Source organism: Rhinoraja longicauda, chromosome 12 (assembly GCF_053455715.1).
Source record: "Rhinoraja longicauda isolate Sanriku21f chromosome 12, sRhiLon1.1, whole genome shotgun sequence".
NCBI lineage: Eukaryota > Metazoa > Chordata > Chondrichthyes > Rajiformes > Arhynchobatidae > Rhinoraja > Rhinoraja longicauda.
In genome coordinates this window covers 45130184-45156879 of record NC_135964.1, presented here as the reverse complement: position 1 = coordinate 45156879, position 26696 = coordinate 45130184, and the positions used below count along the sequence as shown (strand labels likewise).

The following is a 26696-nucleotide window of genomic DNA, read 5'->3' as shown; positions in this document are numbered from 1 at the left end:
TACAGATAGGTTTCTGTTCTTATTGCCAATTTTCTCACCCGTCTTAAAATATACAATTACTTACACAACCTTATGAGGATTAAAAGGGATCAAAATCGTTTATTTGAAAAGAATACAAAAGAGCAACTAGACAATGTGAAATCGGCATTAAATAGACAATGGGCAAATTTTGATGGCAGAATCAAGAATTGATAATTCTAAATACAACATGGCAGTTTCAATGAATTATTATTTTGAACTCTTTCCAATGAAGGGTCCTATATGAATGGTAAGAGTCTAACATTCAGGCATGAAAGTTGAAGAGAGTCAAATGAATAACAAATAATATGATACTAAATGTTGATTTTAGTTGATTTAAGCATGGATAATAATGTTGATTTAAGCATGGATTTACGAAGGGGAAATCATGCTTGACAAATCTACTGGAATTTTTTGAGGATGTAACTAGGAAAATTGACAGGGGAGAGTCAGTGGATGTGGTGTACCTCGACTTTCAGAAAGCCTTCGACAAGGTCCCACATAGGAGATTAGTGGGCAAAATTAGAGCACATGGTATTGGGGGTAGGGTACTGACATGGATAGAAAATTGGTTGACAGACAGAAAGCAAAGAGTGGGGATAAATGGGTCCCTTTCGGAATGGCAGGCAGTGACCAGTGGGGTACCGCAAGGTTCGGTGCTGGGACCCCAGCTATTTACGATATACATTAATGACTTAGATGAAGGGATTAAAAGTACCATTAGCAAATTTGCAGATGATACTAAGCTGGGGGGTAGTGTGAATTGTGTGGAAGATGCAATAAGGCTACAGGGTGACTTGGACAGGTTGTGTGAGTGGGCGGATACATGGCAGATGCAGTTTAATGTAGATAAGTGTGAGGTTATTCACTTTGGAAGTAAGAATAGAAAGGCAGATTATTATCTGAATGGTGTCAAGTTAGGAAGAGGGGATGTTCAACGAGATCTGGGTGTCCTAGTGCATCAGTCACTGAAAGGAAGCATGCAGGTACAGCAGGCAGTGAAGAAAGCCAATGGAATGTTGGCCTTCATAACAAGAGGAGTTGAGTATAGGAGCAAAGAGGTCCTTCTACAGTTGTACCGGGCCCTGGTGAGACCGCACCTGGAGTACTGTGTGCAGTTTTGGTCTCCAAATTTGAGGAAGGATATTCTTGCTATTGAGGGCGTGCAGCGTAGGTTCACTAGGTTAATTCCCGGAATGGCAGGATTGTCGTATGTTGAAAGGCTGGAGCAATTAGGCTTGTATACACTGGAATTTAGAAGGATGAGGGGGGATCTTATTGAAACATATAAGATAATTAGGGGATTGGACACATTAGAGGCAGGAAACATGTTCCCAATGTTGGGGGAGTCCAGAACAAGGGGCCACGGTTTAAGAATAAGGGGTAGGCCATTTAGAACGGAGATGAGGAAGAACTTTTTCAGTCAGAGAGTGGTGAAGGTGTGGAATTCTCTGCCTCAGAAGGCAGTGGAGGCCAGTTCGTTGGATGCTTTCAAGAGAGAGCTGGATAGAGCTCTTAAGGATAGCGGAGTGAGGGGGTATGGGGAAAAGGCAGGAACGGGGTACTGATTGAGAGTGATCAGCCATGATCGCATTGAATGGCGGTGCTGGCTCGAAGGGCTGAATGGCCTACTCCTGCACCTATTGTCTATTGTCTAAGAGCGTACAATTATGCAGGGAACACCTTTGCAAAGGTCATAGGACATAATGTTACGGGAACAAATCTAAAAGGTTCTGAGAATACAATGAAAAAAAAAGTGTAATCAGAATAGTGCGCCTAAGACTTAGGAGTAACAAGTATGATTAGTCACATTTAATGGATTGTAGTTCTTTGGTGAATCATCCTTTAGAAACAAATAACATTATACAATAGTGGACAGACAGTGGTGTGACATAAAATTTCTTGATGTTGTTGACATACAAGTTATCTACTTACTGCTCTTAACAAGCACTGAACTTCCTTGTGGGACAGCACCATGACTGTAGCTTTACCGGGACTGTCATGGTTCAAAGAGGAGGCTCACCACTCTCTTTTCAAGGGAAATTAGAAATGGACAACAAATGCTGGCCTTGCCAGCGATAGCCTCTTGCCACAACAATGAAGACATTAAAATAGTAGTTATAATCTTTACAAATATTTAACTACCTTCCCATAAAATTCAATGCATTCTCATCTTTAAATCCACAACTATCAATATCAGGCACAGTAATAAACACAGTATACATCAGCTCCTCAGCAATAAAGTCAGCAATAAAGTCAGCTCCTCAGTAATAAAATCTATCTGCCAGAATTCTTAAAAATGATTAGCTCTTCAGCTTGGCTGATGACATCAGCAAGCGGTTACAGGGATCCTGTTCGAAAAGGGGAGGTTCCTAACACATTAATTTCTGGATATTTGTGGAATATACCTCAAGAAAGTACACACATACACTGGGGAGGTTGCTCGAGGTAACAGATTTGTCCTGGTTGCGGGTCATGGTGTTGGTAGAGGTGGCCATAGGAGGCCCTGGAGCAGCTGGGTGAGCAGAGCTGCACGGAGTGGCAATGGGACATGGCATCCCGCGAACCAGGCATTTCCCATGTCTTTCAGTCTGAAAGATCTCGACCCGAAACCCATTCCTTCTCTCCAGGGATGCTGCCTGCCCCGCTGAGTTACTCCAGCTTTTTGTGTCTATCTGAAGTTGAAATATGGTACTGGAATGTGGTGACAGTGTGTGCTGTTCCAGAGGAGGATTTATTGTACTCATGTACCGCATAATGTGACTGTACAACATGCTCAACAAGTTTGTCACAGTATCGCTATGCATGTGACAATAGATCAACTAACTAACTAACATCCTGAATGTATGGACAAAGTCAGGATGACCACTGACCAGAAACTTATTTGGACTAGCCAGTTTAGCTCTCTCTTGACTTTCAAAAGTATTTCCACTATCAGAGCATATCAGAGCTTAAAATAGTCTTTATTAATTTGGATGACAGCAACACACAGCACTTAAGAATTTTGCCATTATCCAATAAGATTAATATTCACCTCCCACTGGTCCTAAAATCTGTCACCTACAAAGACAGATGTTGTATATTTGTGGGAAAACAGCTATCCCCTGGTTCGTTTGTTTATTTGAGGGGGGTGGGGGGAGAGGGGAGAGAGGAAGCGGGGGGGAGTGGGGGGAGAGGGGAGAGAGGAAGCGGGGGGGAGTGGGGAGAGGGGAGAGGGGGGGAGTGGGGAGAGGGGGGGAGTGGGGAGAGGGGGGGAGTGGGGAGAGGGGGGGAGTGGGGAGAGGGGGAGAGTGGGGAGAGGGGGGGAGTGGGGAGAGGGGGGAGTGGGGAGAGTGGGGAGTGGGGAGAGGGGGGGGTGGGGAGAGAGGGGGGGTGGGGAGAGAGGGGGAGTGGGGAGAGAGGGGGAGTGGGGAGAGAGGGGGAGTGGGGAGAGAGGGGGAGTGGGGAGAGAGGGGGAGTGGGGAGAGAGGGGGAGTGGGGAGAGAGGGGGTGGGGAGAGAGGGGGAGTGGGGAGAGAGGGGGTGGGGAGAGAGGGGGTGGGGAGAGAGGGGGTGGGGAGAGAGGGGGTGGGGAGAGAGGGGGTGGGGAGAGGGGGAGTGGGGAGAGGGGGAGTGGGGGGAGTGGGGAGAGGGGGAGTGGGGAGAGGGGGAGTGGGGAGAGGGGGAGTGGGGAGAGGGGGAGTGGGGAGAGGGGGAGTGGGGAGAGGGGGAGTGGGGAGAGGGGGAGTGGGGAGAGGGGGAGTGGGGAGAGGGGGAGTGAGTTGGGGACATCGTGGCCCTCAGCTGCCGCCCTGACGATGGGTGCTCCCGCTCCTGACATGAAGCGCCTGACCGGCAGCAGAGGTTGGCGACGATGGGAGTCCCTCGGGAGGGGAAAGCGCCGCATCAGGCCCGCGGAGACCATCGCGGGGCTGAAGAAGCCGCAACGTCGCTGAGTTACTCACTCGAGCATTGCGTGTGTGGCACTCACCTCACGTCCTCGCCGTCCCCGCCAGCCAGCCTGCCAGACAGACCGTCCACGACGACCCGCTGAACGAAGGCGGGCGGTTGGCGAGCTGGAGAACGTACGTGACGTCAACACGCACGCACGCAAGGACGTATCGACGCCACTACCCTAACAACGACGTCAAAGACGTCCCACTCACAATGGAGTCATGGTCGTCAGGCTCTGACCAAGGTTACAGGTTTCTTCATTACAGAGCAAAAACACATAAAAGTGCTGAAATAGTAAGGATAATAAGAAATAATAAGGATAGTTTGCCAACGCTACCGCATGTATAATTACCGACGAATGTATAAAAAGCTCTGAAAATGGTAAAAGAGTATTTTTTGCACTGTTCTTGTTTTGTACTGTATTTATATATCTACTAGACAAAGTGGACCCGTTAGGCCCAAACCTCTCCTGCATTGGTGCAGCACCCTGTCCTCCCCCCTACTCCCCCCCTTTCCCCCCCCTCCCCCCCCTTCCCCCCTCCCCCCCCCCTTCCCCCCTCCCCTCCCTTCCCCCCTCCCCCCCTCCTCCTCCTTTTAAACTTTAAAATGTGAATAACTTAAAAAATATAACACCGATTTCAATAAAACTACTTGCATTATCACTAAAGTGACAATGGTGAGTAAGGTGGGCCTAAAATTGTCGCGCTATCGTGTACTGTTTTGGCTGAAGTTCAGTCACAAACAAGATAACAAACGAGAGTTTTAGTATATAGATATTTTTTGTCAGGCAGCATCGCTGGAGAACATGGGTAGGAAAGAACTGCAGATTTTTGGTTTCTACCAAAGACAGACACAAAATGCTGGAGTTACTCAGCGGGTCAGGTAACATCTCTGGAGAAAAGAAACGTTTTGGGTCAGAACTCAGAACCCACCTTCCCACCTGAAATGTCACATATTCCTTGGCTGAGAAATCAACAGCTCATGTGAGTTCAAAAGACCAGAAGGCATGAGGGATTTATTACGAATGTTTTATGGCATGAGGTATTTATAACTTTTATTCTTGTTATGAATATTATTGAAAACATTGAATTTTAAATGATAGTGCCTGTACCAGCTCTCTGAGAACACTTGCTGCTCCACCCATTATCCTTACATCTCCTTATATCCTTTAATGTCTTCTTCATCAAATATTTATTGACCTCTTTTGGAAAGTAATACCCTGAATGCTTGTCATCTTTCGGTTTGCAACAATTCTTTGCATCAATAAAGTTTTCCAAATATTCTTTTCATTTTTTAGCTGATAGTTAAAATTTTATTCTGAGTGGGGATAATTTTCTCTGAGCTAAATATATTACAATCTCTCATACTGAATACCTCAGTTCATGGTCTAATCTGTCCTAATTAATAATCTACTACCATCTTGCCAAATCATAGAACCTACCCTGCACTATAATTTGATTGCAAGTTAATTTTTTGTATTTTTTGTATTAAATCTAACTGAGGCTGCATTTTACAACTGAATGGGTTGAGCTAACATGGACAAGTTGGACTGAAGGACCTGTTTCTGTGCTGTGTGACTCCTAATTCATAATGGTGATTTGATTTATTGCGGCCTTTTCTCACATCCAGGTTTTTTGTCATAAAATACCATTGTTTTAAGATGACTCAGTGCATCATATTCTTTAGTGTAGGAAGGAACTGCAGATGCTAGTTTATACCGAAGATAGACACAAAGTGCTAGAGTAACTCAGTGGGTCAGGCTGCATCTCTGGAGAAAAGTAGACACAAAATGCCGGAGTAACTCAGCTGGACAGGCAGCATCTCTGGAGAGAAGGAATGGGTGACGTTTCGGGTCGAGACCCTTCTTCAGACTGATGTCAGGGAAGAGGACAAAGATAGAATGTAGTCAGAGACTGTAAGATTAGTGTGAGAACTGGGAAGGGGGAGGGGATAGAGAAGGCAAGCAAAGGCTATCTAAAGTTAGAAGTCAATGTTCATACCACTGGGGTGTAAACTCCCCTTGTGAAATATGAGGTGCTGTTCCTCCAATTAGCACTGGGCCTCATTCTGACAGGATGAGAATGGAGGAGGCCCAGGACAGAAAGGTCAGATTGGGAATGGGAGGAGGAGTTGAAGTGCTGAGCCACTGGGAGATCAGCTAGGTTAAGATGGACTGAGCAGAGGTGTTCAGCGAAACGATCGCTGAGCCTGTGCTTCGTTTCGCCAATGTAGAGAAGTTGACACCTGGAACAGCGGATACAGTAGTGGAGGTTGGAGGAGGTGCAAGTTGACTCTGCCTCACCTGGAAAATCTGTTTAGGTTCTTGGATGGCATTGAGAGGGAAGGTAACGGGACAGGTGTAGCATCTTCTGCAGTTGCAGGGGAAAGTACCTGGGGAGGGGGTGGTTTGGGTGGGAAGGGATGAGTTGACCAGGGAGTTTCGGAGGGAACGGTCTCTGCAGAAAGCAGAAAAGGGTGGAGATGGGAAGATGTGGCCAGTAGTGGGATCCCGTTGGAGGTGGCAAAAATGTTGGAGGATTATATGCTGTATGCGACGGTGTTAAAATTCAATTCGCGCTAAGAGACAACAAAACACATTAGTCAAATATAGTTAAAACCACGATCCTTTATTACGCATGCGGGAGTGGGAGAGTGATCACCAGTATGCTTACATACTAGTAGTCCCTTGTGGCCCCACTCAAAGATACAGCATTTTACAATTTGTTATATACTGTTCAATTCACATAGTAGCCTTAGTCATTCTTCCAAGAAGCAACTCCCAAGAAGCAATTCCTGTTGTCCTACAGAGCTTATTCCGGTAATTGTTATGTTCTGTGGTTTTTCTAAGAATTACTCCATTCTCAACAATATAGAAGCTACATAAGCATACAAGCAGGTTTGCAGACAATGGTCAAGTGTCCCATCATGCTGAGTTAATAGCCATTAGCTCTTTCAACGGCTGATGGGGTGGAGCTGCGGGATATCGAGGAAACCCTAGTGAGAGCCTCATCTATAATGGAAGAGGGGAAACCCTGTTTCCTAAAGAATGAGGTCATCTCCGATACCCTGGTATGGAACACCTCATCCTGGGTGCAGATGCAGCGTAGACGGAGGAATTGGGAGTAGGGGATAGAGTCTTTACAGGAAGAAAACTAATAGGTGATGTTTCGAGTTGGAACCCTTCTTCAGTCTGAAGAAGTTCCGACCCGAAGCTTCACCTATTCCTTTTCTCCAGAGATGCTGCCTGAGCCGCTGAGTTACTCCAGCACTTTGTGTCTATCTTCATCACATTCTTTTGTTCATTGCATTTATGATTAATATATAGGAAAATATTCCAAGCATTTCTCAGAAGTAAGAGATTGTAAGATACTGATGAGCAGTTATTGATCTGAATATTGATTTATTCCACACTTTCTGTTCTTTTTATCTCTGGCCTTTGTCCAACATTCTGCCTATCAAAAACCCCACTTGCTTGTGTTCACCTATTACCTACCATGCTTTGTCCTGCCCCTCCTATCTTCCAGTTTCCTGCCCCCTCCCCTACAATCATTCTGAAGGGTCCCAATCTGAAACATCATCTATCCGTCTTTTAGAGATGCTGCCTAACCCACTGAGTTACTCCAGCACTTTTATTGATCTGAAATGTTGATTCTGTTTTGCTCTCCACAGATTGTGTCTGACCTGTTAAGTGTTTATTTCTGATTTTATTTTAGCGTAATATGATGAAACTTTGTTCCAAAGTGGTGTCTGAAGTGGATCAATGTTTCCAATAGAATAAATGGTTAATTGTTTTAAACCTTGGTTTCCTTGTGAATTAATCTGATGACAGTTTTGCAAGCAGGCCATGTTCTTTTAGCATTGGAGATAAGTCAAACTATTATTTTAAATTATTTGGAATCAAAGCCCGAACAGAACATTGAAAATTCCAGTAAGATTTCATTTAACTCTTGAGCCTACCGCACTATTCTGGATTTGAAATAAGCAGAGACTTCCTCAATATTTTGCTAAAATTATCGATAAGACCTATCTTTGAATCAGAAACAAAGAATTTATGTTATTTAATTCTTGAGTATCTAAAGGCAAACAATTGCAAAATTGATAGTCACTAATTTACACACAGCTTGCTAAAATCTAAACATAGGGTTCAATACAATACAATACAATATATCTTTATTGTCATTGTACAGGGGTACAACGAGATTGGGAATGCGCCTCCCATACGATGCAATAAATGAATTAGCTAGTCAGTATTAATTTAAACAACGCAATGAAACAAATTAGAACAGTTTTAAAACAGAATAAAGTGCAAGTAGATCTGTGCCGGTTCACTGTGCGATGTGACCATCTGGCTCAGCAGGACCGGTTCATAGCAGCTATGGCCCTGGGGATGAACCTGGATTGCAAGATAACATAGAATAAAGGCAGATAATGTGCTTAGAGAAGAGATTTAGAATGAAGATACAAACATAACAGCATGTCACTTGGGAGCAGAAGTAGACTACTTTGCCCTACGAGTCTGCTCGATCATTAAATAAGATCATAGCTGATCCGTTTGTAACATCAATTCCACATTCCTCTCTAACAATGATAGTGGAGAACAAAGGAATCCTAGGTTCTAGTTGGAATCCCTTCAGGCAACTAAATCCACACTGACCATTGATCACTCGTTCACACACTAGTTCTATGTTGTTTTGTTTGTGTGTTTCCTTTCTGTAACCTGCTACAGTACAGCTACACAACTAATTAACAGGCTTTACACTCAAGTCTTGGGTTCAGCCATTTTAATTCAGGATCACTCTGGCTGCAGCCTCATGGGTAATATATCCCTGGTACTGCACCACCGGGTGCGCTATTCCCATAAGATCCCCCTTTATTTACAAAACAGATATGTACAGGAACTTTACATGTATAGCCATAAATTAAATTCTTCCATGGCATCTTAGTTCAGTGCTCGGAATTATCTAAACTTTGAACAACACATGTCTGGTTCCTCATTCCCTTTCCCTTTTTATTTATTCAGTTTTATTAGCCATTACCACTACTTCTACATAAAACAATGCATATCAAACTATAACCAAAAATATAACATTAACTTTTTAAACATAACCTAATATCCTTTACATCTATATTCAACTACATGTACAGGCCCTATCCTTATGTGGGCACATAATCCTGCAGATAGCGTGGTTTTCGAACGCATCTACCAGATCTTGTTGTCAGGGTTTGATGCTCCCTGGGGACCGGTGGTCGGCTCATAGGTCGATTTTCTCGCTCCGGTTCAGGCAACGTCACCAGGTCATCTAGGTCAACATCAACACGATGAAATGGCTCGTTGGTCTTCCTCAGATGGCGCCGATTCCGACGATAGATGACGCCGTCCTCGGTTCTGACTTCATAAGATCTGGGTTGCGCAACACGGCCTACAACCACAGCCTTCCTCCAGGACTGATGTCGATTATCGGTCGGCTTCACTCGAACTGGATCGCCAGCTTTCAGGGGAATCAGATCTTGAGATCCTCTGTTGTAGTAGTCTGTTTGTCTGTCTCTAGCTGCTCTCATCTCCTGTCTCATCTCTTACTTTTTTCGGAATTTCAGGTTTGCGCAGCCTCTGAGTAGTCGGTAGAATGGTCCTGGTACGTCTGTTCATCAATCTTTGAACTGGACTGCTACTCATGCCAGGTGTTCGTGTGTTGCGAAAAGCTAGTAGTCTCAGGTAAGGGTCAGCTCCGGCAGCTTTAGCCTTCTTCAGCAATGACTTCGCAACTTTCACACTGCTCTCCGCCTTTCCATTACTCTGTGGATAATAGGGTGATGTGCTCGTATGTTCAAACTGCCACTTCTTGGTAAAACTCTTGAACTCCTCAGCTGTGAACTATGGCCCATTATCTGTGATGAGCTGATCTGGTATTCCATATCTTGCGAACTGGCCTTTCATTTTATGGATGACATTCACTGCCAGTGTTTTCTCTAGATAGTCATATCATATCATATCATATATATACAGCCGGAAACAGGCCTTTTCGGCCCTCCAAGTCCGTGCCGCCCAGTGATCCCCGTACATTAACACTATCCTACACCCACTAGGGACAATTTTTACATTTACCCAGCCAATTAACCTACATACCTGTACGTCTTTGGAGTGTGGGAGGAAACCGAAGATCTCGGAGAAAACCCACGCAGGTCACGGGGAGAACGTACAAACTCCTTACAGTGCAGCACCCGTAGTCAGGATCGAACCTGAGTCTCCGGCGCTGCATTCGCTGTAAAGCAGCAACTCTACCGCTGCGCTACCGTGCCGAGCTTTAACCTTCCTGTCTATTTCCCAATATCCTGAGAAATAGTCCACAGTGATCAAATAGTTCCTTCCATCCAAGTGGAACAAATCTGCACCCACCTTCGCCCATGGTGTCTCTGGAATTTCATGGGAATGCAGCGTTTCTTTTGGTTGCTCTTTCCCTTGAGCTTGACATGTCTCACATTTTTGTATGAAGTCCTTGATTTCTGCACTCATTCCGGGCCAGTGCAGACATTCTCTTGCCCTTCTTAGACAGCCATTCACACCAATTTGGGAATCATGTACTCTTGTGAGCATGTCGCGTCTCCTGGCTTTAGGGATGATTACGCTCTCTCCCCTAAATATGAGGTCATCTCCAACACTCAGCTCGTCCCTCACATGGAAATAGGAGATGAGCTCTGGGTCAACATCCTTCTTGTTCTCTGGCCAGCCTCGTTTGATCACCTCTTGCAGTTTCTGCATAGTCTCATCTTCTCCTGTTGCATCCCTTATGCCATTTAGCAGAGGCTGTGCTATTGGGATGTGCCTTGCCAGGTTTACAGTCTCCAGTTCTCTCATGATCTTGTCAGTCTTGCCAGTCTGAATATATGCTCTGCTCAGTGTGTCTGCAAGCTGCATCTCCTTCCCTGGTCTGTATCTTATTGTCACATGATAGGTCTGCATCCTCACCAGCATCCTCTGCAATCTCTTTGGTGCCCGATGAAGTGGTTTTGTGGCGATTATCTCCAGTGGCTTATGGTCTGACAGCACATTCACGGGCCTTCCATGTGTACACATGGAACCTCTCTAGACCAAACATCACTGCCAGCAATTATTTTTCTATTTGTGCATATCTGGTCTCCGCATCCGTCAGGGCCCTGCTGGTATAGGCAACTGGATGGCCCTCCTGCATCAGCGCCGCACCAAGTCCAGTTTCTGACGCGTCGGCCTGTACTGTCAGCTCCTTGGATGGATCATAGTATCTGAGTACTGGCTCGGCAGTTACTAGCTTCTTTATGTCCATCACCGCCCTGTCATGCACCTGTGCCCACCACCAAACGACATCCTTCTGCGTCAGCTTGCGTAGCGGTTCACATAGACCGCTTAATCCAGGAAGGAATTTACTCAAGTAGTTAACAAAGCCAATAAATCTCTGAACTCCTTGGACATCCTTTGGGTTAGGCATCTGTAGCACTGCTTCTACCTTCCCTGGATCTGGTTTCAGTCCTGCAGCAGAGACTCTATGTCCTATGAAAGTGACTTCCTTCACCTTCAGCTTTGCCTTCTCTATGTTCAGCTTCAGGTGACGGTCACGACATCTCTCCATCAGAGCTTTAACCTTCCTGTCATGGTCTCTTTCTGCTTCCTCTGCCGTTTTTCCTTTCCCAACCACTAGGATGTCATCAGCAACAGACCTCACTCCTTCCAGGCCCTCCAGCACTTGGTTCTGTCGTCGCTGGAACTCCTCAGGGGCCGTGGACAGACCAAACGGCATGCGTCTCCCCCTATATCTACCATATGGTGTGTTAAATGTCGTAAGCTGAGAACTCTAATTACCCAGTTCCACATGCCAAAACCCATTCTTGGCATCAAACGTGCTAAAGACCTTGGCATCATTCAGGTCGGTGAGGACATCTTCGATCGTCGTCATTGGGTAATGACTTCTTTTAAGCCCCTTGTTCAGATCCCTCGGGTCTAAACACACTCTCAACTTCCCATTGGGCTTTTCTACACACACAAGGCTGGATACCCATGGTGTGTGGGTCTCTACTGGGGCAATTATTTCCGCTTCTGTCAGTCTGCCTAACTCCTCTTTCAGCTTACTCCGTAAGGCTACAGGGATTCTTCGTGGTGGGTGGATCACCGGCGTTATGCTGTCAGCTACCAGCAGATGGTACTTGCCCTCAAATTTACCTGTCCCTTCAAACACATCAGCATACTCCGCTATCAATCTTTCCTTGGTCAGAGGGATTTCACTGCCATTCAGTGTCATTATGTTCTCTGTACACACTGAGATGAGCCCCATCTGCTGGGCTGCCCTGTTTCCCAGGATTGGAATGCAGTCTTCCTCCAGGACTACAAACTCTACTTTGTATTTCTTTCCATTCTTTGGGTTTACCAGTCTCATTTTGCTTTTCCCAAGAGGCACCACTGTCGTATTGTTGTACATGGACAATACTTGCTTGGTTTCATCCACATCCTTTACATACATCTTGGGAATTATGTTACATGTGGCTCCACTGTCCACCTGGAATTTTACTTCCTTCCCTTTCAGCATCATGGTGGCAAAGATTTTCTTTGGGAATTGAGTCTCCTCAACCCTGTGCACACTTTCTGCTTTTCCTGCTTCTGGTTGCAGTTCCATTGTGTGAATTTCATCAACCTCTTGACTGTCATCATACTCATCACTGGAACTCTCCACTTCCACCACTGCATGCACAGGTTTTTTCCCTTTCTTTTCTTTCTTCTGCTGCCCCTGCTTTTCCGTGCACTGTGAGGCGAAATGATCTTTCTGATGGCATTTGAAACACTCCCTGCCATATGCCGGACATTTCTCCTTCTTTCTCTCATGTTTGTATCCACAGTATTTGCACTCTATGGTTGGCTGGTGTCGTTTCCCCTCATGTCTCACTGCACAGACATCTTGTCGCTGGTCCCCTACCAGGACATCAACTCTGGCCCTTGGCCAGCACCGAAGCCTGGCATGCCTTCACACTCTTTTCTAAGTCAAGTGAGGTTTCTCGGAGAAGTCTTTCCCGCAGCATGTCATCCCTTATGCCGCATATTATTCTATCACGTATCAGTGAATCCTTCAACTCTCTGAAACCGCAATGAGCTGCCAAGAGCTTCAGTTCTATTAAAAACGAATCAAAAGTCTCCCCTCTCTCTTGGCTCCGCATAAAGAATCTATACCTGTCGACGGTCTCGTTCCTCACGGGTTGACAATGCTTTTCGAAAGCATCGAGTGCCTGCGCTAGCGTAACCTCTTGTACGTTGCCCTCCGGCGTCCGTGTCTCTAGCGTCTGGTAGAGCTCTCTCCCTTGCGGTCCAACTAGGTACATTAGCAGTTTCCTCATTGTCTTGTCCTCCTTCCCTTCCATGCTCAAATCAACATAGAGCTCAAACTCTTCCCTCCATTGTCTCCACTCCATTGGCAGCTCCCTTGCCTCAAAATTCATTTGCCTAGGGGGCTTCAGCTGCTCCATTTTCCTGATAAATCCACCCCTCTATCAATGGAAACAATGTAGGCCCCACAGTCGTCTCTCAGCAGTAATTACTCACAAACGTCATCTGCTGTCGTCCTTTCGATTGATCCTGAAGCAGGCCCCGATCTGACACCATGTTTTGTTAGTGTGTTTCCTTTCTGTAACCTGCTACAGTACAGCTACACAACTAATTAACAGAGGCTTTACACTCGAGTCTTGGGTTCAGCCATTTTAATTCAGGATCACTCTGGCTACAGCCTCATGGGTAATATATCCCCGGTACTGCACCACCGGGTGCGCTATTCCCATAACATATGTTATCTCATTTCGGCATCCGCTCCCTACACTCTAGGGAGAGTTTACAGAGGCGAATTTACAATTTACAAACCCGCATGTTTTTGGGATATGGGAGGAAACTGGAGTGCTTGGAGGAAACCCACGCGATCGCAGTGAGAACATACAAATTCCCCACAGAAAGCACCTGAGGTCAGGATTGAACCCTGGTCTCTGACACTGTGAAGCAGCTGCTCTATCAGCTGAACTACTGTTCCTAAATCTGTGGCAACCTTCATCTCATACCCTAAATTTTTTAGTGATTTGTCTTTCAGACATGCTTTGCTGTTTGGTATATTCTGTCGAGTTCTTTTCACTTGTACACCTTTATACTTCGGAGATACAGCATACAACAGGCCCTTTGGCCCACCGAGACCAAGCCCACCAGTAATCACCCATACACTAGTTTTATCCTACAGAATAGGGACAATTTACAGAAGCCAATTAGCCTACCAACCCGCGCGTCTTTGGAATGTGGGAGGAAACCAGAGCACCAGGAGAAAACCCATGCGGTCACAGGGGAAACATACAAACTCTGTACAGACCGCACCCATAGTCAGGATCGATTCTGGGAATCTGGTGCTGTAAGGCAGCAACTCTACCGCTGCACCACTGTGCCACCCTGTTGCATAATCCCATGGCAATTTTCCCCTCAGCAAAATGGCACATAGCATGAACAAAAAGCTACTGTAAAGAAGTGGCCATCCAACTCATGATTGATAAAATGAATTATTTAGGTCAATTCCAATTTCCAGCTCTTGGCCTCTAATTTGTAGTTTAGAACATATCAAATATTCCTTCATATTTCCATAATTTCCATATTTTCTTATGAATAGGAGGGGGCTATTTGACCCATCAAGTCAATTCCAGCTCACAGTTCTACACCCCATTAATTTTCCCGATAGCTTATTCTGTGCAATCTATAATGGTTAGAGGTGAAGAATTCATTGAACGAACACGCTTCATATCCACACTCCAGCTTTTTATTAGAGGACATTTTCCACACAGAAGGTGGTGGGTACATTGAACGAGCTGCCAGAGGAGGTACTTGTGGCAGACACTCGATCAATATTTAAAAGACATTTGGACAGGTGCATGGATGGGAAAGATTTAGAGGGATATGTGCTAAAGACTGGCAGTTGGGGCTAGTGTAGATAGGGCATCTTGGTTGCCATGTTAAGTTGGGCTTAAGGGCCTGTTTTAGTACTGTATGACTCTATGACGCAACCTATATTCTGGTGCAGTAAAAACACAATTTTTACTTGAGATTTTGTGTGCAGCTAGCAAGCGTTGATTGGAGCTATGTTGCCATGCCCTCTATTTTGGCTTTTCTCAGTGAAGTTTTTTGAATGTGTAAATATTTAATGAAACAAGGTACATTTGGCTGGAAGTTCAATTGCATTTTTCAGGATTAAGCAACTCAAAATTGATTTTATTTTCATCAGTGAAACGCAATGTGGATTTCCTCCAATTCACTTGGAAAAATTAACTGCAAGCTTCCTTCCTATTATTAGTCAGCGGACATGGGAAGATGCAAAAATGAACACAGTTGGGGAAATTGGGTGCATTGTTTTGGATACCAGTTGCACTCCAGGGCACTCTGATTTTACCAGTGCAGCAATAAACTGCTTATCTAACTTCTTGTCCCATTCCTTCATCAGCATTAAACCAACTTCCCACAAACCCCTGATCGCCAGTCATATAGCCATACAGCACGGAAAAAGGCCGATCGGCCCAACTTCTCCATGCCGACCAAGGTGCCCTATTAAAGCTAGTCCCACTTGCCATTACCTGTTCCATGTCCGTCTAAAAGTTAGTTTCATTGTTGCGAAAGCTTCCCACCTTATTCCCAAATCCCATCCCTTATTCCCAAACCCCATCCTGCTGTTTACCCCAATCCCTGCCACCAACCAGACCCCTAAGTCCATTCTCCCCAACATTATAACACCAAAGCTGGTGCAAACACTTCCACCCACACCCGCTTAAGGAGAGTGCTAGCAGCGTCTTGATCCATCATCCCTTGAGACAAGCCCAGATTTGGGAGAGGAGGACTGGACACATTTGTTTGAATGCAATTGCTCATTTTATTGCCAAAGTGTCCCCGAGTCTTGCCCCACAACTGATGCTTGGTGCTGCAGTTACCACACTGCATCTATCCCCTTCTCAACACCTAATGGATTACCTGAGCTTTCCCAGGCTATAATTTGTAAAGTGAAGAGCGATATTCCACATGTTAATTAATAAAGGTAAGTATTTTAATTTGCCTGCCATGCTTTGTCCTGCCCCTCCACTCTTCTAGCTTTCTTTCCTCTCACCTCTGCAATCAGTCTGAAGAAGGATCCCAACCTGAAATGCCACCCCTCCATGTTCTCCAGAGATGCTGCCTGACCTGCTGAGTTACTCCAGCATTTTGTGTCTTTCCTTGCTGTTGTAATAATTATATCAACCTAGTCTTGCTAACCGGAGGTAAATGTGAACATGTAATTTCCACATCATTAAGTAGGGATCAGGGGGCTTATTCTTTTAGTATTAATAGTGGATTTTATGGTAAACACTGTAGTTATCATATTGCGTGATGTGATACTTGATTAATTGCTGGCTGCTGGATTGATGGCTGCAATAGTTCGCAGTAATGGCCTGATCAGCCTGTATAAGCATGCTAAGCCTTGCTGTACAGCTGAGGAAGCAAGGTGGAATTGGCCAAACAAGAGGGTTCAGTTAGGCTCATCGCTGGGATTTAAATAACTGGTAGGATTACATATATTTTTTAATGATAGCAGTGACTGTCATTGAATATTTATGCCATAATGTCATGCACAGCACGGAAACAGGCCCTTTGGCCCACTGTCCATACCAGTGATTAAGTACCTACCTGTACTAATCCTATTTTCCAGTACTAGTACTATAGTGCCATAGCATTTCAGGCGTACGTCTAAATATTTCTTAAAAGCTGTGAGAGGACTTACTTCAGCGACTCTCTGAGAAGTGCATTCCACATTTCAAACATTCTCTGGATGAAGAACTCCTTCCTCAAATCCCCTCTAATCTTCTACTCCTTAATGTAAATCTGTGCCCTCTGGTCCTAACCACCTCTGGCAAGGAGAAAGTTTTATTAGTATCTATCCTGTTTATGCCCCTCATAATGTTGTAAACCTCAGTCAGGTCCCCAATCAGCTCCATGGAAAACAAACCCTGCCGATCAAGTCTGTTATTCAAAATGCTCCATTTCAGGCAGTCTTGATGAATTCCCTCTGCCCCCTCTCCAGCGTAACCATGTCCCTCCTATAGTGCACATATTACTTCAGGTGTGGCCTAACTAATGTTTTATGTAGGAAAGAACTGCAAGTGCTGGTTTAAATCAAAGGAAGACACAAAATGCTGGAGTAACTCAGCGGGACTTCAGACTGAAGAAGGGTCTCGACCTGAAACGTCACCCATTCCTTCTCATGGATCATGTACAGGCAGATGAGATCGGTTTAATTTGGCATCATGTTCAACACAGACATCGTGGGCTGAAGTGCCTGTTCCAAGACTGTATTGGTCTATGTTTAGTTTCGTTTTTAGATATACAGCGTGGAAACAGGCCCTTTGGCCCACCGAGTCTGCGCCAACTAGCAATCACCTATACACTGGTTCTATTCTACACACTAGGGACAATTTACAGAAGCCAATTAACCTACAAACCTACACATCTTTGGAATGTGGGAGGAAACCAGAGCACCCGGAGAAAACCCACGCAGTCACCGTACAATCTCCATACAGACAGCACCCATAGTCAGGATCGAATCTGGGTCTCTGGTGCTGTAAGGCAGCAACTCTACCACTGCACCGTCCCTAATTGTTCTATGTACGATTTGAATGTGACCAAAGATACTTATCCACAAGTAGTCAGTTTGTGGATAAATCTAACATTAATGGCATATTGAGCAGTGAAATAGGTTATCTAAGATTAAAATGGGATCTTGGTCAACTGGGCCAATGGGCTGAAGAATGGCAAATGGAGTTTAATTCAGATAAATGGGACCAGTTGCATTTTGGACAGACAAGGGCAGGACTTGCACTGTAAATGATGGGGCCCTGGGGAATCTTGTAAAACAGAGACACCTAGAGGTACATAGTTGCATGAAAGTGGGAACGCTGGGAGACAGGGCAGTGAAGTAGGCATTTAGCACACTTGCTTTAATCGGTCGGGGTAATGAGTATAGGAGTTGAGACGTCACATTACAGTTCGCTCTGTTGTTCTTTCCGCAGGTGCTGCCTGATCTGCTGCGTATTTCCAGCATTTTCTATTTTAAGTTAAATATATTTTTGATTTAGCTTTTTGATTCTCAAAAAAAGAACTAAATACATGACCTAGATAACTTTCAGTTGTGAACTGATAAGTGGAAAATAATATATAAGACATCTGTGCCAGGCGTTGACTACAGTCAAAGCCATCACTGATAATCAAAGATATTTCAATCACCCTCATTATCAATATCTGAGATATCACCATTGACCAGAAAACCAATTACATCAGCTTCATAAATACCATGGGTACAAAAGACAGTAAGGGGTGTAGCTAGTAGAGTTGCTGCCTCACAGTGCCAGAGACCCTGTTCGATCCTGACCTCGGGTGCTGTCAGTGTGGAGTTTGCACGTTCTCGCTGTGACTGCATGGGTTTCCTCCGGGTGCTCCGGTTTCCTCCCACATCCCAAAGACGTGCAGGCTTGTAGGTTAATTGGCCTCTGTAAATTGCCTCTACTGGGTAAGGAGAGGATGCGTAAATGAGATAATGTGGATTCTTTGTGATCAATGGTCAGCGTGGACTCGATGGGCCGAAGGGCCTGTTTCCATGCCGCATCTCTAAAACTAACAAAAACAAGTCAGAGGCTGGGTATTCTGCTAGAAGTGACTCACTCCAAATGCCCCTGAACCTTTCCACCACCTGCAAGTAGTGTGATGGTATAATTGGCTGGATTAGTGTAGCTCCAACATCCAGGATAAAGCAGTAAAAAGGAACGGTAGATGCTAGTTTTTACCAAAGAAACACATAAAATGCTTGAGTAACTTAGCGGGTCAGGCAGCATCTCTGGAGAACATGGATAGGTGATGTTTCAGGTCAGGACCCTTCTTCAGACACTGAAAAACTCAATTTATTCACAAAATGCTGGAGTAACTCAGCAGGTCAGGCAGCATCTCGGGAGAGAAGGAATGGGTGACGTTTTGGGTCGAGACCCTTCTTCAGACTTGTGAATGACTTTTTCAGAATGAAAAACTCAATCTCACAATGCATGTCAGATCCAATGATCATTCCCATGCCCGTGATTCAACCTACTGAAAAGGAATAAATGTCTTAAAATCTGCAGATTGCAACATTTCTATAAGGATGTTCCCAACCCCCCTGTCAAGGTTATAGATGGAGAATGGGTGGAAGTTCTCCACAATCAGCACAATATCACTATGTCACATTCTTCCTCACCCTCTCCCCCAACTTCTGATGAAGCTAAAACAATCTCCCAGGGGACAACACGCACATAGAAATCACATACATTTATGTCGGCGATCACAAAAAGAGAAAAGGTCATGACAGTGGAGTGATTTTAAAATTCAACCTACTGAAAAGGAATAAACGTGAATAAGATGTGATCTCCGGTCACATTGGATTTTGAAATCCAATCATGAACCAACGTAGGTTAGTGAGCACAAGGACGAAGGATAAAAGAGATTTGCTGCAAGTTAGGTGAGGAGCGGTAGAGTTTCAGATGAACTCCTGGTTACAGAGAGGTTCACAAGTAAAGCATTTTAATTTAGAGGTATGGATAATGTGGGTGCGAGAACTCATTGAGTTCAAACTCATTGAAGGCAGGGACTGAATTACAGTTAAATAATATCACCTGTCCATGACTACTTTTAATGCAATCAATCCCCTTCTGATTACACTTAAATGCCCTCATGTGACTGCATAACGCTTATTCCAGTCCGTGCGACTATGTATAATTGACGAAAAAAAAAATACTGCAGATGCTGGAAGTCTAAAATAAAGACAGAAAATGCTGGAAATACACAGCAGGTCATGCTGCCTCTGACTGACAGCTATCTGGTCAGCTACCCCCCCTGATATTCTAACCACTAACTGGAGACTGAAGCCTGGTTCCTCCACAGGCCTGACCCACTGAGTTCCTCCAGCACCATGTGCTTTGCTCAGGATTCCATCATCTGCTGTTTCTTCTGTTGAACAAATAATCTTGTTCACAATTTATATCCATGTTCATCCTGGATTTACCCTATCAGACAATCCCTCTACCTCACCCATCCTCTGGCTTCCATCCTTATTTCAAACTCTTTGTCTTTTCATCTCTGGCCTTTGTCAAACTATCTACCTATCAAACCCCCCCCCCCCCTCCCCTCAACTATCACTCGCCAGGCTTTGTCTTGCCCCTCCTCTCTTCCAGCTTTCTCTTCCCCCCTCCACCCCAACCCAACACAATCATTCTGAAGATGAATCCCAACCTGAAATGTCACCTATCTATTTTCTTCACAGATGCTGCCTGACCTGCTGAGTTACTCCAGCACTTTGTCTCTTATTGGTAAACCTGCATATGCAGTTCTTTGTGTCTCCAAACTAACTCTCTATCCACCAATTCTGCTGAGTACTATCAGTACTTTTTGCTTTACCTTGATATTTGTTTGTCTTCCTTAATATTGTGTTTGTCAAGAACCAAGAGTATTTTTATTTGTCATATGCATCGGATATGAACTGGAACAATTAAATTCTTAGTCGCTGCAGCTTTGCACGGTCATAAGTGCATCAACAATGGTAAATTATGCATTGGGCATCCATGTTTGTCTGTAAATGTTCCAATGAAAAGCCTTGGAAAGCTAAAGCCACAATATAAATGCAATTAGTTATTACTGTACTTGTGCTTTTGAGGTCTTACATTGTCAAACATCTGCAGGACTCAGATAAGGTGAAATCACTTTTGTGGAAAACCTATAAAGACATTTTTTTCCACCTATGGAGGAGAATATTGGATGGGGTTAAAAATGAGACATAATAACCAAAATTATTTGATGAATGCGAAAAATAAAACCAATGAAGGAATTGCTTCAGCATGTGATTAAAACATTAGGCATTAATGCCCCCCTTGACTGTTTATTTTTATGCAGGGGTCAGATAGCTGATCAGATGTGCTCTTTAACTGTTTTTAATTAGTCGTTTGCATCACCACAACGCTGGAAAGAGATAATGTGTTTAATCGCTGAATAAGGGAAACTAAAGCAAACATATTTATGTAGCAGCATTCAGTTGGATGTCAGCTTCTGATTTCAGCAATATTAATCATTTACATTTGAGTCTTCGGTCAGTGATATACTTTAGTCGGACACATGTTTGAAAGGAAGGGTTTTAAGGCCTCAAAGGAAAGGTCCATTGTTATTCACCTCTCGCTTTATCATTTTTTGTTGTGTTCAGTGTGGAAAGTGAACAGAAAAGCACAATGAGTGGAGAGAACATTATTAAGCGAGTACTAGCCATTGATGCAGAGAAATTGTGCCTCTGTGTGCTTCCTTCCATATGTGCTGAATCAATTAGTGGAAGTGGCGGCGCCTAACGGCTGCGACTCGCTAGCAGTCTGTTCGTCTTTTTCCCTTTTTTTTTTGTTGTGTGTTGGTGTTGGGATGGTTTTTTTTTTTTTTTGGTTGTGTATGTGTGGGGGGTGGTGGTGTGGGTGGGGGAAACCTTTCTCTTTTAGGTCTCTTCCTCACGGCGCGGGGTGCGGCTCGGCCGCGGGGCCTTCCATCGCCCAGTGCGGCTCGGCCGCGGCGCCTAACATCGCTGGTGCGGCTCGGCCGCTGGACTTAACAGTGCCCGGTGCGGCTCGGCCGCGGGGCCTAACATCGCTGGTGCGGCTCGGCCGCTGGACTTAACAGTGCCCGGGCCGCGGGGCCTAACATCGCCCGGTGCGGCTCGGCCGCGGCGCCTAACATCGCTGGTGCGGCTCGGCCGCTGGACTTAACAGTGCCCGGTGCGGCTCGGCCGCGGGGCCTAACATCGCTGGTGCGGCTCGGCCGCTGGACTTAACAGTGCCCGGGCCGTGGGGCCTAACATCGCCCGGCGCGGCTCGGCCGCGGGAATTTTCATCGCTGGTGCGGCTCGGCCGCTGGACTTAACATCGCCCGGTGCGGCTTGGCCGCGGGGCCTTCCATCGCCCGGTGCGGCTCGGCCGCGGGACATAGCTGCGCACGGCTCGGTCGCGGGGCCTTCCACCGCCCGGTTCGGCCGCGAGACGTCTCAGCGCCCGGTACGACTCGGCCGCGGGGACTTCCATCCCCTTGCGGGGACTGTGCGGGTCGGTCGGGGACGAGCTGTCTGTCCGTGGGCGTGGGGAAGAGAGTGGAAGTTTTGTTGCCTCCATCACAGTGAGGGGTGTTTGGAGTCACTGATGGATGTTTGTGTTGGGGTCATGTGTCTTGGGTTCTTTTTTGTGTGTGACTGCTATGTAGTTTCGTTCGGTACCTTGGTACCGAATGACAAATAAAGCTCTGTTGAACTGTTGAAAAGGCAATGAAATGTCACAAGATTTATTTGTGGGTCTGTTTTCTTAAAGGGACAGTCTGATATGGATGTGAATCATCTCAAATCTCTTTTTTTCAAAACCCATTGAGTCTCAGCCAATATATAAGCAAAATCATAGAGGTTTATTTGTATGACAGCATGATTACTATTTAATGTAAACTCTTGGTGTAAGCTTAATGTTTGAAGGAGTGTTTGAGAAGCAAACACACCAGATGAATCAACTGTCCAAGAAAATGGTAACATAAATAAACACATGGATGCAGAAAAAAATTGTTAGTTCCATATTTTAAAGTCGACACCTCTGCTTGGAAAAAAAAACTGATGGTGGAACAGAATACAGACAGAATACAGAGCTTTATTTGTCATTCGGTACCGAGGTACCGAACGAAATTACATTGCAGTCACACACACAAAAAAAAAAAAAAAAAAAAAAAAGAACACAAGACACACGACCCCAACACAAACATCCATCACAGTGACTCCAAACACCCCCTCACTGTGATGGAGGCAACAAAACTTCCACTCTCTTCCCCACGCCCACAGACAGACAGCTCGTCCCCGACCGACCCGCACAGTCCCCGCAAAGGGATGGAAGTCCCTGCGGCCGAGCCGCACCGGGCGCTGAAAAGTCCCGCGGCCGAGCCGGGCGATTGAAGGCCCCGCGGCCGAGCCGTACCGGGCGCTGAAACGTCCCGTGACCGAGCCGGGCGATGGAAGGCCCCGCAGCCGTACCGTGCGCTGCTAAGTCCCGCGGCCGAGCCGCACCTGGCGATGTTAGGTCCCGCGGCCGAGCCGCACCAGCGATGTAAAGTCCCGCGGCCGAGCCGCGCCGGGCGATGGAAGGCCCCGCGGCCGAGCCGCACCTGGCGCTGAACCGTCCCGCGGCCGCGCCGGGCGATGTTAGGTCCCGCGGCCTAGCCGCACCGGGCGCTGAACCGTCCCGCGGCCGCGCCGGGCGATGTTAGGTCCCGCGGCCGAGCCGCACCAGCGGTGTAAAGTCCAGCGGCCAGCGGCCGAGCCGCACCGGGCGATGGAAGGCCCGCGGCCGAGCTGCGCCCCGCGCCGTGAGGAAGAGACCTAAAAAGGAAAGGTTTCCCACCCCACCCCCCCACACATACACAGCCAAAAAAACAAAAACAAAAACCATCCCAACACCAACACACAACAAAAAAAAAAGGAAAAAAGACGAACAGACTGCCAGCGAGCCGCAGCCGTTAGGCGCCGCCACACGTGAACTCAGCCTGAAGAAGGGTCTCGACCCGAAACGTCACCCATTCCTTCTCTCCAGAGATGCTGCCTGTCACGCTGAGTTACTCCAGCTTTTTGTGTCTATGATAGGAAGTGGAGTTGGTTGTGTGAATGGGTGATCGGCAGACGGGATGGGGGTGATGGAATGGAACAAAACTGGGTAACATGGTGTTGGCTGGCAAAAGGGGCTTGAGAGAGGGAAGATTAGGAGAAATGTTTTCACTGGGAGCAGCATGATTGTATAACACATGAAACCCTAAAGCTTCCAATTTAAACTGAGGCACAAGGTGGTCACTTTAATGGTTCATTGGTTCAATGGTGCTTATTTGTCACATATGCAACTGTATAACAAAATTCTTTTTGCATATATTACACAAGCAGGCGCCGCCATGTTGTGGCACCATTTCCAAAGTGTGAACAATATGTATGATGCCTTAGTCTTCAATCTTATACTTGGTCAAGATGCACGTGCTGTGTTGGTGGTGGATTTCATTACGGAAAAATTAATAATATTGGTAGCTGAACATGTAATCCGGTGGTATAATATTGCTGTGCCCTTCTTTTAAATAAAGAGGCTTGTGTATTTTAAAATGACAAATAGAGCTATCCATTAAAATAACAACATTAGAAATTAGATAGACTCTTTGCTGCTGTACTGAAGGTTTTGTTTCAATGGTGAGGAATAATCTTCTTTTGCATTGTGTTTATTAATAAACCAATCCAAGATGCTGCTGAGGTTTCTACATGCATTCCTTAGATTGGAGTTTAGGTGAATTCAGTGATGTACAGTTAGACCCATCATGGTGAAAATCAGCCAAGAGATTAAAGGACCACCCTTGTTTCTATCTTCTTATAGAGGTGTATAAAATCATGAGGGGAATAGATAGTGTGAATGCAAAGTATTTTACCCAGGAAAGGGGAATCAAGAACAAGAGGCCATATCATATCATATCATATATATACAGCCGGAAACAGGCCTTTTCGGCCCTCCAAGTCCGTGCCGCCCAGCGATCCCCGTACATTAACACTATCCTACACCCACTAGGGACAATTTTTACATTTACCCAGCCAATTAACCTACATACCTGTACGTCTTTGGAGTGTGGGAGGAAACCGAAGATCTCGGAGGAAACCCACGCAGGTCACGGGGAGAACGTACAAACTCCTTACAGTGCAGCACCCGTAGTCAGGATCGAACCTGAGTCTCCGGCGCTGCATTCGCTGTAAAGCAGCAACTCTACCGCTGCGCTACCGTGCCAACTTTGACACTCAGGGGATGGTGGGTGAATGGAACGTGCTGCTAATGGAGGTACTAAAATTCTATTTAAAAGACACTTGGATGGGTGCATGGATAGGGATATGGGCCAAACGTGGGCAAATGGGAGTAAATTAGATGGGGCATCTTGGTTGGCAAGGATGAGTTGGACCGAAGGACCTGTTTCTCAGCTGTATGATTCAATGGTTCTATGATAGGAAAGGTTTGCAGGGATAGTTTATAAGCAGTGATAAATGGGACTAGCACATTAGGCATCTTGCTGAGCATGGACCAGTTGGGCCCCTGTTTCCTTGCTCTATGACTCTATAAGTTACAGAGTTATAAGTGCAGAAGTAGTTCCTTCAGCCCAACTTGCCCTTGCCGACAAACATGCCCCATTTACACTGGTCCCACTTGCCCATATTTGGCCCATATCCTTCTAAACCTGTTGTATCCATGTACTGTCCAAATGTTTTTAAACGTTGTGATAGTACTCACCTCAACTACCTCTGGTAGCTTGTTCCAGAAACTTACCACCCTTTATGAAAAAATGTGCCCCTCTGTTTCCTATTAAATCTTTTCCCCCTCATCTTTAACCAAAGGTCTCTGGTTTTTAATTCCCTATTCTGGGTAAAAGACTCTGTGCATTTATCCTATCTACTCCTCTCATGTTCTTATGCACTTCTATAAGATCACCCCTCGCCCTCCTGCGCGCCAAGGAATAAAGTCGTAGCCTGCCCAACCATTCCCTATAACTCAGGCCCTTGTGTCCTGGCAACATCCTGGTAAATCTTCTCGGCACGCTTTCCAGCTTGACAACATCTTTCGTATAACAATAACAACTTTCCTAAAACAACATATTTTCTATAATGTTGCACAAACTATATATTAGCATCAACAAATGCTTCCGAAGTCAAGATCAAACCTGGGTCTCTGACGTTGTGAGGCAGCAGTCGTATCCTCATAAGTTCATGTTATGGGAGCAGAATTAGGCCATTCATGGCTAATCTATCTATTTTTCCCTCTCAACCCATTCTCCTGGCTTCTCGCCATAACCCCTGATACCCATACTAATCAAGACTCTATCAATCTCTGTCTTAAAAATATCCATTGACTTGAACAACGAATTCCACAGATTCACCACCCTCTGACTATCCTGCACTGCCGTGAATCATGAGAAGGTTGAGTAGCTGCTCAGCTCAGCCTCATTCAATTCACGGGCAGATCAGGCCTTTGAGAGCAAAATGTCTGATCTCTGTCCTAAAATCCAGTCAACTAAGCATCATTAGCAATGGCAAGGAGCCAGGCTGAATATTGGGAAATGAAAGCTAAACCTGTGTCTAGATTGAAGCCGACAATATCTGAAAAAGGTAATTTTTCAAGGCCTTTCAAAGATCTTCTGAACCAGTTTCAATCCCCCGACTGGGTTACATAGGACTTTGCTGAATTTTTTAATTCCCAAATTGCCGCGGGTTTTAATTCCGCGGTGGCCTCGTTGCTTTGATTCAGCTGAAGGGCGCACACTTTATGAAACATATAGTCAAGTGAGACTGGAGGTATTTTACGTTTCCACCATGGTTCACACCTTCACAGGGAGGTGGCCTGATGGTGCAGCTCCAGAGATCTTGGTTCGATCCTGACTACGGGTGCTGTCTGTACGGAGTTTTTGTACGTTCTCCCTGTGACTACATGGGTTTTCTCCGGGTGCTCCGGTTTCCTCCCACACTCCAGAGACGTACAGGTTTGTAGGTTAATTGGCTTCGGTAAATTGTCCTGAGTGTGTAGTATCGTGTTAGTGTACAGCGATCGCCGGTCACCGCAGACACGGTGGGCCGAAGGGCCTGTTTCCGCGCTATATCCCTAAACTAAACT

General features: G+C 45.6%; 1 protein-coding gene across 3 annotated transcripts in view; it reads right to left on the bottom strand.

Moving 5' to 3' along the window:
- ttc3 (tetratricopeptide repeat domain 3) overlaps nucleotides 1-13480 on the bottom strand; it is a 77497-nt gene extending 64017 nt beyond the window's left edge. For 2 of the 3 annotated variants that reach the window (XM_078409652.1, XM_078409654.1), the window contains exon 1: nucleotides 3988-4050. The gene's annotated coding sequence lies outside the window, so the exon portion shown is untranslated. Of the gene's footprint in view, nucleotides 1-3987; nucleotides 4051-13137 lie in introns of those variants that run through there. The other variant, XM_078409653.1, reaches the window with a different exon arrangement.
- Between the last annotated feature and the right edge of the window lie 13216 nt (nucleotides 13481-26696).